The sequence below is a fragment of the Ovis canadensis genome, chromosome 2, assembly GCF_042477335.2.
Source record: "Ovis canadensis isolate MfBH-ARS-UI-01 breed Bighorn chromosome 2, ARS-UI_OviCan_v2, whole genome shotgun sequence".
Lineage (NCBI taxonomy): Eukaryota > Metazoa > Chordata > Mammalia > Artiodactyla > Bovidae > Ovis > Ovis canadensis.
In genome coordinates, this window is record NC_091246.1 from 10197244 (window position 1) to 10211820 (window position 14577).

At 52.1% G+C, this 14577-nt stretch overlaps 1 long non-coding RNA gene across 1 annotated transcript in view; it reads right to left on the reverse strand.

Moving 5' to 3' along the window:
• Positions 1-13973, reverse strand: part of LOC138432535 (uncharacterized) — a 60272-nt gene extending 46299 nt beyond the window's left edge. The window contains exons 1-2 of the long non-coding RNA XR_011253894.1: positions 13663-13973; positions 12661-12808 (exon numbers count right to left, since the gene is read on the reverse strand). This is a non-coding gene — a long non-coding RNA (uncharacterized lncRNA). The remainder of the gene's footprint in view (positions 1-12660; positions 12809-13662) is intronic.
• Positions 13974-14577: the final 604 nt, after the last annotated feature.

A 14577-nucleotide genomic window follows, 5' to 3' on the forward strand; every position in this document is an offset into this window, starting at 1 on the left:
CGCACGCGCGCGCGCAAGCGCGCACACAGACATACAGGTGTGGCACTCCCTGCATCTCTGCTCAGGGTGGGGGGGCGGGGGCGGTCCCCATCCTCCTGTCTGGATTCCCTCTAGACTTGCCCATGACCCAAGTGAGCAGCTGCCCGCAGCGGTCTCCCCCTGAGTCCCGTGGCCTACAAGGTCAGCTCCCCACAGGTGACTTTTTCCAGTTTTGAATTCTAGTTGCAAATCCCCTGGTAGAGGATCTAAGTGCCCAAGCAGATCAAGGGAACTGGGTCATGCGTCCCAGGCTAGGGGCGGAGCAGCTGCTCTAAGAACAGGGTGAGGAGAAGGAAGAAATCAAAGCATCTCTAATTCAGAAGCAAAACAAGTCCACCTGGAATGTCAGTTTGTTACATGGAAAAAATGTATCTACACTAACTTCTCATTTATCCAGAAAGCCATCAAAGGGAGCTGGGCTTTAAAGTACAAAGATAAAACTACCTGAGTCTCCCAGCTGCCAAAATAAAAGACAAAGTTCAAGCCCTTAACTCATCAGAGAATTCTCTCATTTGTTGTTTAATTAACTCTTAAAGTCAAATTTTAACACACATGGGTTATTGGTTTCCCACTAGAGGGTATCATCATGACCATGCCATGAAGAAGAAATGTTTTAAAATTTAAAAATAAAAGCAAAACAAAACTTTTAACAGTAAACATGGAGATTTTAGCATCTTGGAGGACTTGGAGATCACACAATTTAGGAGTCCCTACAAGGATTGTATGCACAATAGTTGAAGTTCACAGTGACAGCCCTTGGGCATCAAGAAAGAGTACAATTATGTTACTTGATCTCCATTTAAGATGGTGTAAATAGGTAACACATTGGGAAAGCCTTCCATTTAATATAAAAAGAAAGACAGAATTTTTTTTTCAGTTTTTCACAGGAGGAATAAACCTCATCTGGAAAATGCATTCTTGCGGAATAATACAGTTATAAATGATGTATGATTATACAAGGGTTTACAAGCCAATCCAACAAAAATAATAAACGGCACAATTTTGAAACCAAACTCTGTAACTAGCAGCTAGAGTTTCATCATTGTAGGAATAAAGTGCTTTAACAGTGACTTCAGTTGGATGGAGGACCCCAGAGACCTTGCCAAGAGCTTGAGAGCAGATAATTTTCAGGAACGATGCCCAGTGCTGAACCACCACATAAGTTTACCCTCTCGCCTCAGGCAAGACCCTCATACTTGGTTATAAGGGGGGAAAGGAGACCCTGCAAAACTGTAGTATGTTCAAACTGAAGACCTGGAAGGAAGATGAGTCTTTGGGGCATTGGATCCCCAAAAGCCTTCGCGCCTAGGGCTTCCTGGCTGGTGCGGTGGAAAAGAATCTGCCTCCCAATGCAGAAGATGCAAGAGATGCAGGTTTGATCCCTGGGTCAGGAAGACCCCCTGGAGTAGAACATTCCGTGGACAGAGGAGCCTGGTGGTCCATGAGGTTGCAAAGAGACCCAACTGAACGACTGAGTATATGCACACACGCGCGTGCACACACACATACACACATACATCCCCAAAAGAAAGCACACTGAAATCCATTGGAAACTCATCAAACTTTAGGACATGTAGGGGAGGAATCAGGAATGCGCATTTTAAACACATTCCCTAAGTATTTCTGAGGAATGTGGTCCATGGACCACACATTAAGAAACTCTCCTCGTCCCACTTCACAGATGAGGAAATCAAGGCCTGGAGGGGAAAAGAACAAAGACTCAAAATCACACAACGAGTCAGAAGCTGAGCTGGCCTTTTGGCCTATCCAGGGCTTCTTTCCGCCAAATTCTGTCTGCCCACGCACAGACTGCCTCCCAGGGCTGCTAACATTCCAAGGAAACTTGTAACAGGAAAGGATATGTCAGCTGTGCCTGTTCCGATGTTCAAGCATCCATCGTGATTCCAGGCTCTGCCAGACACAGCACTCAGAGCTCAGGCCGCCAAGCTCCAAGAGCCTGATCTTTCCAGATAGGATCGGAGATGTGATTACAAAAGCTAGCATTTATTTTTATTTCCCCAAGAAAATAAATCGGCAGTTTTGTGCCAAGAAAAGTGATCAGAGAAAGCAGTGTTTCTAGACAGGAGGAGGCCCTGGACCCTGGCCAGCCCCTCAACCCCTCCCACCCCCCCCCCCCGAACCCCCCCCCTCCCCCCCGCCTCCAGCACTGCCTTAGCATCCTGAAGGTGTCTCCAGCAGAGTTGGGTCCTTAGACAAAGACCCCTTTGGGCTTCAAATTTGGGAACCCTCTCCTTTAGCAGTGGCTAAAGGGCTCGGGAGGTGGAGGGTTACTTTCCTCTTGGGGACAAAAGGAATTTTCCCCAGCCTCTCCTATTACATCAACTCCCCCCAAAACATCTAAAAATGGAGGGTGGTGGAATATGAGATCGCTGCCAGGTACCACAGTTATGACAGTGGTTCTCAAAAGAGGACAATTTTGCTCTCTCCTGAGGGTGGGAAGGGACATTTGGCAATAGCCAGACACATTTTTGGTTGTCATGACTTGGTTGAGGGGTGCTACCAGCATCTAGTGGGTAGAGGTCAGGGAGGCTGCTAAACATTCTACAATGCCCAGACAGTCCCCACCCCTTGCCCAAAATGTCAATAGTGCTGAGGCTAGGAGACCTTGAATTATATGCGAGTGACCCAGGGTGTTCTGTGTGTGAGTCCAGGTTTGCCTTGAAATGCTGTGTGAGTTTGGGCAAGGCCTTGCCCTCTCTGGGCCTCAGATGCCCATCTGTACCAAGAAGAAAATATGAAGCTCCTCTCTGGGGCTCTTGCAGTTTTGGTCATTTAGGGGTTGGGAGACCAGGAGGCCTGAGACCATGGGCCTGCCTTCTGCAACGCAGACATGGCTGTGGGATGATGGGGGTGGGTGGTCTACTCAACACCCCCATGCCTGAAGGGTGGACAATCTGCTTTCCTGAGTCCCTCCTCCAAGGCACAATATCTGGAACTCCTGCTCCACCAGGAACGGAAAAACCATTATCTGCAGATGACATCACTTTGCAAAAATGCAAGTAGCCGGTGGTTGCCTAGCAGAGCTCCAGGGAAGGGGTGGGAGGAAAGGGCTGAGAGCATGCCAACCCCCAGCAGCGCCGGCATCCGGCACCTTGAAGCATCTCAGGACCACCTCGGACAAGCTCCTCAATGCCTCCAGACTTCAGTCTTCCCATCTCCAGAGTGAGAGCCAGAGCTGGGTATAGTCAGGAGCCCTTGCTGTCGGGAAACTCCAGAACCTGGGACTCTTCCAGATCAAGTGTCAGAGGGCCTCTGGGCTGTCGGCACAAGGGAGGCCCCCCAGGCATAGGGAACCCAGGGTTGGTGGATGGAAAGAGAGGAAAGTGATCACCCTGCCCAGCTGGGCCACACAGAGAACACTGGTGCCACCAAAGTGCTTGAAAACAGACTTCCTGCCGGGCTGGGCACCTGCGTCACCCACCAGCCCAGTTTCTTTCTTGGTCTGGCGTTTGGTGGAGCATCATGAACCAGCAACGGGCTGGAAAGAGCAGCTCAGGGGGCTTGCTTTCATGGATGGATGAGACTGACCCACAGTCCAGTATCTTTCTACTTGGGGCTCCCCAGGAGGCGACGGCACCATGAGGAGCAGCTCTGATGAGCAGAGTGGGCTCAGCTACACTGAAGGAGCCCTGGGACAGCAATCAGGACAAACTGGTCTCTAGACCAGCCGTGAGGACAGGGCCTCAGCTCCTCCTTCTAGACACGCTTTGTCCAGAGAGCCTGCGGTTCACTTTCAGGTCCAGGCTTTGGTGTCCTTCTCAAAGAGCTAGGCACAGCCGGGTGTCTTTATCCCATGATGGTTCCTTCCCTGCTCCCACCCTCACCCAGTACAGAATCACCATTCAACCCCTGTTGCTTTCTCAGTAGAAAAGGAAGGAGCGAGAAAGAGCTGGATCAGCCTTGGCCAAGCTCAAGGGTGGGTCTGGTACCCTGCCAAAGGAGCACCCCTCCTGCACTGCACTGAGCGCTGTCTGAAGGTAGTGCGATCTAATGGCTGGAATATTCGGTCTGGCATCACTAAGATCAGGGCTCACATCTTGGTCTGGCAACCTCCAAGCTGTGCCGAACTTGACTCAGGGTCCTCAGCTAGGAAATGGAGCTAGCACCGTAATATCTCTTTGGGGGTAGGGGAGTAATTTGGTTTGCCCCGCCCTTTGCCCCTTAGATTCATTCTCATCTCTCCCTGCCTGGTCCTCAGGAGGCTGACTCCACACAGGCTGAAGATCTGAGTGTGGGAAGGAGGGGAGAGAGGTCAGGGGGTGTGCACGCTCCCTCTGCTGGGCCAGAGTCCCGACTGTGGCCGTGTCCCCCTCCCAGGGTCCCCGCTCCCATCACAATGCCTTCATCCCACACCTCCTGCTCTGGGGAGTTGTGGCAACACAATGCCAGCCTCTTGCCCCTTCAGGCCTAATGGGCTTACAGCTTCCTGCTGTGGCTGGTCTCTTGAGTTGTCACCTCCTGCAACTGGGTCCTTTAACCTCCTGACCATACTTCAGTTGAATACCCTTTCATTATTCTCCCAAGATGATAAACAAATGCCCGACAGACACACAAAAAGAGGCTCCCCATCAAGAATTGTTAGAGAAATGCAAATCAAAACCACAATAAGATAGCACTCACATCTGTTGTGAGAACGGTCGCTATCATAAAAACAGAAAATAACAAGTGCTGGTTAGGATGTGGAGAAGTTGGGACGTGTGTGCAGTTAATGGGAATGCAAAGTGGCACAGCTTCTATGGAAAACAGTATTGCAGATCCTCAAAAAATTCAAAACAGAATTACCACGAGTGTGTCCATGTGTGCTAAGTCATTTCAGTTGTCTCCAATTCTTTTCGACCCTATGAACTGCAGCCCGCCAGACTCCTCTGTCCATGGGATTCTCCAGGCAAGAATACTGGAGTGGGTTGCCATGCCCTCCTCCAGGGGATCTTCCCAACCCAGGGATCAAATCCGCCTCTTATGTCTCCTGCATTGGCAGGTGGGTTCTTTACCACTAGCGCCCCCTGGGAAGCCCCCAAGAATTACCGCGTGATCCACCAATCCCACTTCTGGGTAGACATCCCAAAGAATTGAAAACACGGTCTCAGCAAGATATTTGTACAGCTATGTTCATAGCAGCATTATTCACAATAGCCAAAATGTGGAAGTATCCCAAGCGTTCACTCATGGATGAATGGATAAGCAAAATGTGGTGTGTACATAGAATGGAATAGTAGTCTTAAAAGGAAGGAAGTTCCATAGAATGGAATAGTAGTCTTAAAAGGAAGGAAATGGATAGACCTTGAGGACATCCTGATGCTGGGAAAGATTGAGGGCAGGAGGAGAAGGGGACGACAGAGGATGAGATGGTTGGATGGCATCACCGACTCAATGGACATGGGTTTGAGTGAACTCCGGGAGTTGGTGATGGACAGGGAGGCCTGGCATGCTGCGGTTCACGGGATCGAAAAGAGTCAGACATGAACTGAACTGAGGATATCATGGTGAGTGAAATAAGCCAGTCACAAAAAGCCAAATCCTGTATGATTCCACTTACATAGGGTGCCTAGAGGTAATGGGGTACCTGAAACCACAGAGACAGAAAGCAGTGGGAGGGCTTCCAGGGATGAGGGGAGGGAAATGGGGAAAAGTCGATTAATGGGCACAGAATTTCAGTTTCACAAGATGAAAAAGTTCTGGAGAACCACTGCCCAACAATGTGAATATACTTAGCCTTTCAGTTCAGTTCAGTTCAGTTCAGTTCAGTCGCTCAGTCGTGTCCGACTCTTTGCGACCCCATGAATCACAGCACGCCAGGCCTCCCTGTCTATCACCAACTCCCGGAGTTCACTCCGACTCATGTCCATCCTCTGTTGTCCCCTTCTCCTCCTGCTCCCAATCCCTCCCAGCATCAGAGTCTTTTCCAATACTTAGCCTTACTGAACTGTATACTTAGAAATGGTTAAGATGCTAAGAATAAACTTATCAAAGTATATATTTTAAATATATGGGCCTTAGTATATATGTTAACTATATCTCCAAAACAGTGTTTGAAAAAAAAAAAAAGGCCCTTCATCAAACTTCCACCAAGATAACTGTTGGTTCCTATACTGGTCAGCGCATTAGAATCTTCTGGGATCTTTTAAAAATTTCAAAGCCCAGGCCAACGCCCCAGACCAACTGAATCACACCCCTTGTAGGCAGGACAAAAGCACCAGCTCTTTTCGATGCCTCCCCGGTAATTCCGATGTGCCCACAAGTTTGAGACCCACTGAATAAATCCTTGGATTGAAGCATGTGCTTCCTGTCAGGAATCTGTATGATTAGCTAGTTCTTAGGCTTATTGTGAGGATTAAGAGAAACAGTGAATGCAAAATATTTAGCAAGGTTCCTGGTACTTAGTTAACGCTCCATAAAATGTCCTGAAAATATCATTGACTTTATCATTATTATTTCTCGGCCCCTCCAGATTGCCGTGGGTCTCCGAGAAGCTGCAGAGGAGGTGAGAGGCTGGCTATCAGGACAGACTCAAGTCCTGGCAGGTAGGTAGGAGGTGTCTGGCCTAAGGCAGAAGAAAGTGGGGATTCTGTGCTGGCTGGGGAGCTTCAGGGACAAGATTGTGAGGAGCGCAGGGCCCAGAGGATGGCAGACCTGCCTTGAAGCCAGAGGCACCTGCCTCCAGGGGCTGCTTCTCCCTCATAGCTCTGGCACAGTCCAGAGGCTCCAGAAAATGTTGGCAGAGGGGTGGGGGCACCCAGGGCTGGTGGGTTAGTTGATCCAGGAAGCAGCTTGGAGGTAACCAACAGACTTTCGGCTGATCTGCCACTCTAGGGCACCTTCTAATTTCTCACGGGTCCTCAGCCACTCTTGGTAACCCAGCAGCTTTGAGGTAACTACTGACCACCACCGAGGGTCTGCCCTGGGTGTCCACTCACCTTCTGAGCTGCGCATGGTGGGGGCGAGGGAGCAGGCCTTTCTGGGTCACTGCATAGGAACTAGGGAATGTCAAAGGACAAGTGCATTGGGGTTGCCTAAAGAGGGGCATCTCTGCTGGCCAGGAAAGAGCTTTGGATGCGGAGGTGCTGGCCCAGCCTGTATTTTCTCCTTAGGCCATCCATCCATCCATTCATCCATCTGCCCATCCATCCATCCCATAAGCATTTCCTGAGCACCCCCTGTGTGCCCAGTTGGGACCCTGAGATCTGATGGTGAGCAAGAGCTTAAGTCTGGCTGGGGGAGCAGGAGTGGCAGGAAAGAGAAGGCCCAGGGGCAGAGGAGCCGGCGACGTTCAGACCAAGGCTCACGACCCAGCTCTGCTCTGTATCTGCTGTGCGTCTTGGGGAAAGTCACTCCTCTTCTGGAGCCCTGGTTTTATCTTCTTCCAAAGGGTAACCGACCCATCCTCAAGGAGATGCTGATGTTGGAAAGGAGACGTGATGACATAATGGTCCCAGCTCGAGGCTATCTGCAGCTGTTTCCCCAGGAAGGGAGGACAGGCCCCTGAGCCCCGATCCCAGCCCAGGCCTCTTACCAGTGGCAAGGCTTATGGGGGAGGTAGCTTTCTTGGGACTGAGCTGTGGTCAGGAGCCAGGCCCAGTGGGCCCCCAAAACCACAGATCCACGCAAGAAGCAGTCCTCTGGAGACTGGAACCTAGGAGCCTGGCTCCCACCCAGCTGGCGTGCTTCTCCCCATCTGTCATCAGGGCATCCTCAGCCTGCCCAGCGCTGATATTCCAAGGAAAGGTCAAGACTTCATGGTCCCATTGTGCAGGTGGGAAAGTCAGGGCCTAGGAAGGGTGAGGATCTATTCAAGAACACATGAGTCCATATCAGAGTCAGAACTAGAAGCCAGATCTCCTGGCTCCTCCCCACACTCTCCTCCAAAAGGATCTGTGTCCTGAGACGAGCAGGACACCAGGAAGTCGAGCTGGAAGCTTTGACTCCCTCTTTAAGAGAACTCCCAACAAAACCTCAGCTCCTACTAGGCAACCAGCCTTCCCCTCCAAATATCCTCCAAGCAGCCCTCCCTCTAGACAAGTCCCTCCTCTGCTCAAGCACCTTCCATAGCTCCCTATTACCCAATATAACACCTAGCATCCAGAGTCCCAATTTACCTCCCCAAGTTGATCTCCCCTTGTGCTCCCACATTTGCCTTACATTCTGGTCCACTGGCCCCACCCCCAGGCCTTCGTTAATTCTGGTCCCTCCTCCTAGAACACCCTTCCTTGCCTCTTTTCTTTGTTTCTGTTTAGTCACTCAGTCGTGTTCAACTCTTTGTGACCCCATGGTATACAGCACACTAGGCCTCCCTGTCCTTCACCATCTCCCAGAGTTTGCTCAAAATCATTTCCATTGAGTTGGTGATGCCATCCAACCATCTCATCCTCTGTCATCCCCTTTCCCTCCTGCCTTCAGTCTTTCCCAACATCAGGGTCTTTTCCAATGTCGGCTGTTTGCATCAGGTGGCTGAAGTATTAGAGCTTCAGCTTCATCACCAATCCTTTCATGCCTCCTTCTTTTAAGTTCATCCAAACATCACCTGCTATAGGAAGTCTCCCTCCTCCCCAAATCAGACACAGTCTCTCCTCCTCTAGGCTACCAGAGGCTCTTCTTGAGTGCCTACCTGTCTCCTCCAGGAGATGGGGAGATCCCTGGGAGCAGAGTCTAAGTCACACCCACCTCTTGTCATCTTCCCAACCTCAGCACCAAGCATTAAAAGAGAAAAGGCTAAATGACCCCCAGTGCCCTGAGCCCACACCCAGACGAACGGACAGGGACTGTTCCATGCCCTTTTGGGACCCAGTTCCGGATCGGAGGTGGCTGGAGGCTGGGCCCAGCGCCTGGACACAGCCGTTGTCCCCGCCTCCAGTGGCTCTGTTTGTTTTCCTTCTCCCTAGGCAAAGGCTGCAGAGCCCATTCTGAGCCACAGCTGGTTTTTATTGCATCAAGGCTCAAAAAGAGGCCTGAGCATATTTTTAGAGAGAAAGGGGGAAAAAGAATATTTTCTTCCCTGACCCAAGATGAGAGCTTGCTCCAAGTTTCCATCTGCTCTGCCTTCTGGGTGGAGCTGGCGGGGAAGTTTCTCTGCAGGAGGATCCTTCAGGACACAGGTTTATGAGCTCATAGATATGGCAGCTCGAAGGCTGCCTGCCTCCCTCCCCTGACACACATACACAAATGCACACTCACATAAATGCTCACAACCTCAGGCCCGTGATGTGGAGAGGGGAGGCCATGCCTCAGACAGGATGGGAGTGGAGCAAGAGGGACCCAAAACCCCACTGGAAGAAGGTGACCGAATGGCGGCTGAACCAGGGGTTTCCATGCTTGCACCCCAGAGCCCTGGGTCATACAGCATGCCCACTGGGCGGCCTGGATCCACAGGACCCAGGACCAGAATGAAGAATGTGTTTGATGTGTGTTTCAATGGCTGGTTTCCAACTGTCTGAAGACACTATCAGGATGAACAATATACAGACCATTTCAAGTATCACAGAGCTTTTGTCGAAGTGCATTTTCTCAATCAAAGGATGCGAAACACACCAGAGTTCTGCTGGGGTGTGTGTGTGTGTGTGTGTGTGTGTGTGTGTGTGTGTGTGAGAATATGGTCTCTGTGTGTGACACATGTGGTGGAGTATGTATATGTGTTGTGTTTGTATGTTCGTGTGTAGAATATTTGTGGTATGGTTTGTGTGTGTGTGTGATGTTTGATGTGTGCTCTGTGTAGGGTGAGGGGTGTGTATGTGTGTGTTTGATACATTTCGTGTATATTGTGTGTGTTTGATGCTGTGATCAGTGCGTGCGTGTGTTGTGTTTGTATGTTCGTGTGTAGAATATTTGTGGTATGGTTTGTGTGTGTGTGTGTGATGGCTGATGTGTGTTCTGTGTAGGGTGAGGGGTATGTATTTGTGTGTGTTTGATGCTGTGATCAGGCCAGAAGCACATCTGGAAGGGGTCTGTGTTGGGGTCCCCACCTCCTCTGGCACACTTCAGAAGAGTGTGCCTTTTTGAGATTTTTCCAGGGTAATTAGTTAGGGAAAGCACAAAACACAGACGAAGAAATTGAAAGGAAGGGGCCCTGTTACAAACTTACTCCCCACCAGACACTGCCCCTAATGTCAGAACTAAACTTTTTTGCCCCTGGTGACACCCAGTCCTAACATCTCCCATCCAAAGAGATGCAGACAATGAAGCTCAAGTTCAGAGAAGCCTGCGGCCCAGTGTTACCCACAGAGTGAGTAGGAGCTAGAGTCCAGCCTCCTACCTCCTCCGCACAGCAGGCTGACCTTCAGTACCAGAGCCAGCAAGCAGAGCCCATAGCATTCCCAACAAAAGTGAAAGTTCTTTACCAGCTGAGCCACAAGGGAAGCCCAAGAATACTGGAGTGGGTAGCCTATCCCTTCTCCAGCATATCTTCCCAACCCAGGTATTGAACCGGGGTCTCCTGCACTGCAGGCAGATTCTTTACCAACTGAGCTATCAGGGAAGGCCAGGCTTTCCACAAACTTGGCCTCATTTCCCTTTCATACCCACCCATCCAGGGGGCACGATTATAGTATTTTATCAGAGGAGGAAACAGGCTCAGGGGGAGATGGAGGTGAAGGCAGGCCCCTGGCAGCCACGAGGAGAGAGGAAGTCCCTGGAGACAGGCAGGCACAGTCTTGGCTGTGGGAACCAGACAATGAATCAGGGGGGGCTTGCAGGCTTTTAGCTCCATGAAGCCTCTGCCTCTTTCATGTCTGTAGAGACACAGGCCCAGAATTGGTGCCAGGAGTGGGTGGGCAATGAGTGGGGCTTTTCCCTGTCTCCCTCTCCATCATTCCTGGCACCTCAGCCAGGCAAGGCATCCTCCTACCCACAGACCCCTTCTATCCTCAGGCAGCTAGAGCTGCTAGAGGCTCGCCCCCTACTTCTGAGAAACTGAGGCAACCCAGCAGGGGCCAAAGGGCGCTTCATGGGAGATAGGCTTTCCCAGCAGAAAGACTCAGGTTTCAGACCTTCCCAGCCTAGAGACCTTGGGCAAGTCCCCCTCCCTCCCTGAGCCTCAGTTTCCTCCTCTGTGAAATGGGGAATAACAACAGCTGCCTCCAGGGATGGTTGAGGGACCACAGGCGGGTGTGTGAAGCACTTGGCATAGGCCTGGCACAGGGAGGCTCTTGATTGATGTATGTTCTGTACCCATCCCCTGCTGCCCTGGTAGGCACGAGTTACAGCAGGCTTGACCAGTCCAAAGGTCCCTCCCCTCCTGGCCCCAAGAGAAACTGCAGAAGAAAGAGAAACAGCAGTTCTTGGAAAGTCACCATGAAGTCCTCCCTGGAACAGGCGGGGCATTCATCAAGTTGCCAGTGGGTGGCCACACCAACCACCGGGCCCAGAGAGGCCCTCCGCGGCCTCTCAGCTGCCTCACTCTGAGTTCCGTGATCCTATTCTCCACTCCATGTCTACCCCTGCACAGGCACCACCATCAGACACTTCCCTGCAGGGCTCATCTCACTCCACCCTCCCCTGCTCAAAGCCTCCCCTTCCCCCATTCCCACATTGGCAGAAAGTCCTTTATGCTGGAGCATTCCAGAACATTCTCGGTCTGGCCGGTACCCACTGTGCTCTCTCCCTGAACCTCCTCACCCTGCACATCAGTTGCAGCCAGTCTCACGTGGCCACCTGGTTTCATTACCTGTGGGAAGAGCTTAGTCCAGGCCTGGCACACAGGGGACCAGGTGGATCCACAGTTGGCAGAGACATCAGGCTTATGTCCCATAGGATTTTGAGCTTCGGATGTCACTGGTCTCCTCTGGCAATTTCTGACTCACACCTGAAGACCCACTTTAGTCTTCACCTCCTCCAGGAAGCCTGCCTTGATGCCCACGGCTCTAGGCCAGTGTAGGTGTCTTCTTCCCAGGTGGAGCTGCCTGCTGTCTTATCTGGATAATAGTCCCCACCCACCAGCCTGGCATGTCTTCCCCACAGTCCTCGTGGATTTCAGTAGGCTTACGTCCACCCATAAGTCTTCTCTGGTGGCTCAGTGGTAAAGAACCCACCTGCCAAGCAGGAGATGTAAGTTCAATCCCTGGGTTGGGAAAATCCCCAGGTTGGGAAGATCCCCTGGAGGAGGAAATAGCAATCGACTCTAGTATTCTTGCCTGAGAAATCCTGTGGACAAAGGAGCCTGGCAGGCTACAGTCCATGGGGTCGCAAGAGTCAGACAGGACTGAGCATGCACGCACAGCTTTATGTCCCCACACCGGTCCTCCTTGCTCTCAGTCCCTGCAGCTCCCATCTGTCCCCTACCTCAGCCCGAAGGCCTTGCAATGCAGAGTTAATCTGGAAAACAGAGTTTGCTGCCCTTCTGCAAACAGCAGAGAACAATTCCTGCGCTGAGTACAAAACAAGCTGACATTCAGAGGCAGGCAGTGCAATTCTTAGGAATTTGTCAATCATCCCTCCCCGCAGAGAATCTCTCACCAGCTGGGAGTAGGGAAAACCTGACCTCTGGGAATGTTCTGGAAATTCCTCCCTTTCCCCACCCCCCCAGGCTCAGAGACCCTCCCCGCTTCCTGTTACGTTGAAGAACTTTGGCTGGCTGATTGTTTGGAGACCCCGGGTGTGGGGGTGGGGACCCACCTGAGACAGAGTAGTCACCGCAAAGGCAGCTGCTGATGGTTACTTCACAGAGCCGTTGCTCTGGCCTGAGCTGCGTCCTCTCCCACGTTCCTATGTTGAAGTCGCAAACCCCAGGAACGCAGAGTGTGCCGGCGTTTGCAGGCAGGGCCTTTGAAGGGGTGATTAAGTTAGAATGAGGTCCTGAGGGTGGGTCTGAATCCAGTAATACTGCCTTTTCAGAAGGGGAAATTCAGTCCCAGACTCACACAAAGGGAAGACCACGTGCAAACATGGGGAGCGGGCTGGCGCTCTCTGCAAGCCCTGGAGAAGCAACCCTGCAGACACTTTGACCTTGGACTTCTGGCCTCCAGAACTGTGAGACGATGACACACTGTGGTTGGTCAACCACCCCGCCTTCCCATTCTCGTAGGGCAGCCCAGGGAGGCGATACAGAGGTTTTGATGTCCCTCATTGTGCTCTCATCAGGTTCGTGGGCTTGTCTCTCTTTACAGACTGTGAATTCCCCCAAGGCACTGCGCAGAGCTGGCCTGTTTATCCCTCAAAGCCTTGTACTGCATCCTGAGAGGTACACAGGTTATTTCCTGGGTGAACACTTCCAAGATAAACAGAACTATGGTTCATAGGCTCCTGAAGTCAGCAAATGCTGGCAAGCAGAGAGACCCAACCGTGCATGTCCCTTCCTCCTTGGTGGCCCCCTTTGGAGCATCTACTTGGCCTCCGGTTCAACCCTCCATAGCCCTGAAAGGAAGGCTCCCCTCCATTTCACAGATGAGTAACTGAGGCCCTGGGAAGGCAAGTGATGGTGCCCAAGGTCATTCATGGAGTCATTAGGCAGGCAAGCCCCCAGGTCCCAGGATGGGTCTGAGACGGGGAGGGCAAGGGGTGGCCGGCTCTGCAGTACAGCAGGCGCTGCAGTGTCCCACCCTCGGAAGGAGACAGACAGGACCTGGGATTGCATCCTGACTCCTTCTCTTGGTTGCTGTGCGTGAGCAAGATATTCACCTCTCTGAGCTGAGCCTCAGGTTCCCCCGTTTGTAGGACAAGGCTGAGAAAGATGAGCCAGCAGGCGTGGTGCTTAGCACGGTGTCCAGTCCACAGAAAGGCCTCAAGAAATGATGCTAGTGCTGCTGCTCATGACGACAGGCTTCTGGAATACGCAGCTGGCCCAGCACCTGGCCTTGCAGGAAGTCTGACAAAGAGCTCACCCTGGAAGCTCTTCCTGCCGGTCAGCGTGGGGGGTGGACAACCTCTGTCCCCCTGCTCCTGACTGCTGTCGTTTACCCTCCGCCCAGCTTCAGTGGCCCATTGTCCTCCCTGCAGGCTCAAACCAGGCCAGGCCTGCCAGGAACCAGTGGCTAAAAATAGCCCCCCACCCCCACCCCGGAGTGCTGGGGTCCAACTGCTCACCTCCTTCCAGGGATCAGGAGCTGCCCCCCTCTTCCCGGCCCCTACTCTGGGTGAAGCCCAGCTTGGCCGGCTCCCAGCTCCCTCTCAGGGAGGTCCAAACTCAACACCCGCAAAATATTTTGCGGAAAATTCGAGGCTAGCTATAATTCCCTAGGGCAGAGGCTTGGTGCAGACTTGTAGACACGGCCGGTGGTGAGTTTGAGAGGAAGGGCCTGGAAGAACAGGCAAAGCAAAGAGAAAGAGGGAAAGGCAGTCCATGTGAGAGGAACAGCAGAAGCAAAGGGAGGAGGGATGAGGCTGAACAGAGCAGTGGGAGGCTGTGGGACGTCTGTTGGGAGAGCAGGAGGGGAGTCTCCAAGGGCAGCTCAGACCTAGCTGAGCAGGTCCTTGAATGCCGGGCAAGGCTTTCCTGACCTTCAAGGCCACTCCTTGCCTGCAGCTGGTGCCCGAGATGCCTTCACCCCTCGGGCCTCCTCTGAATCTCCTCCCTAAGGGGTTAGTCACAGCCCT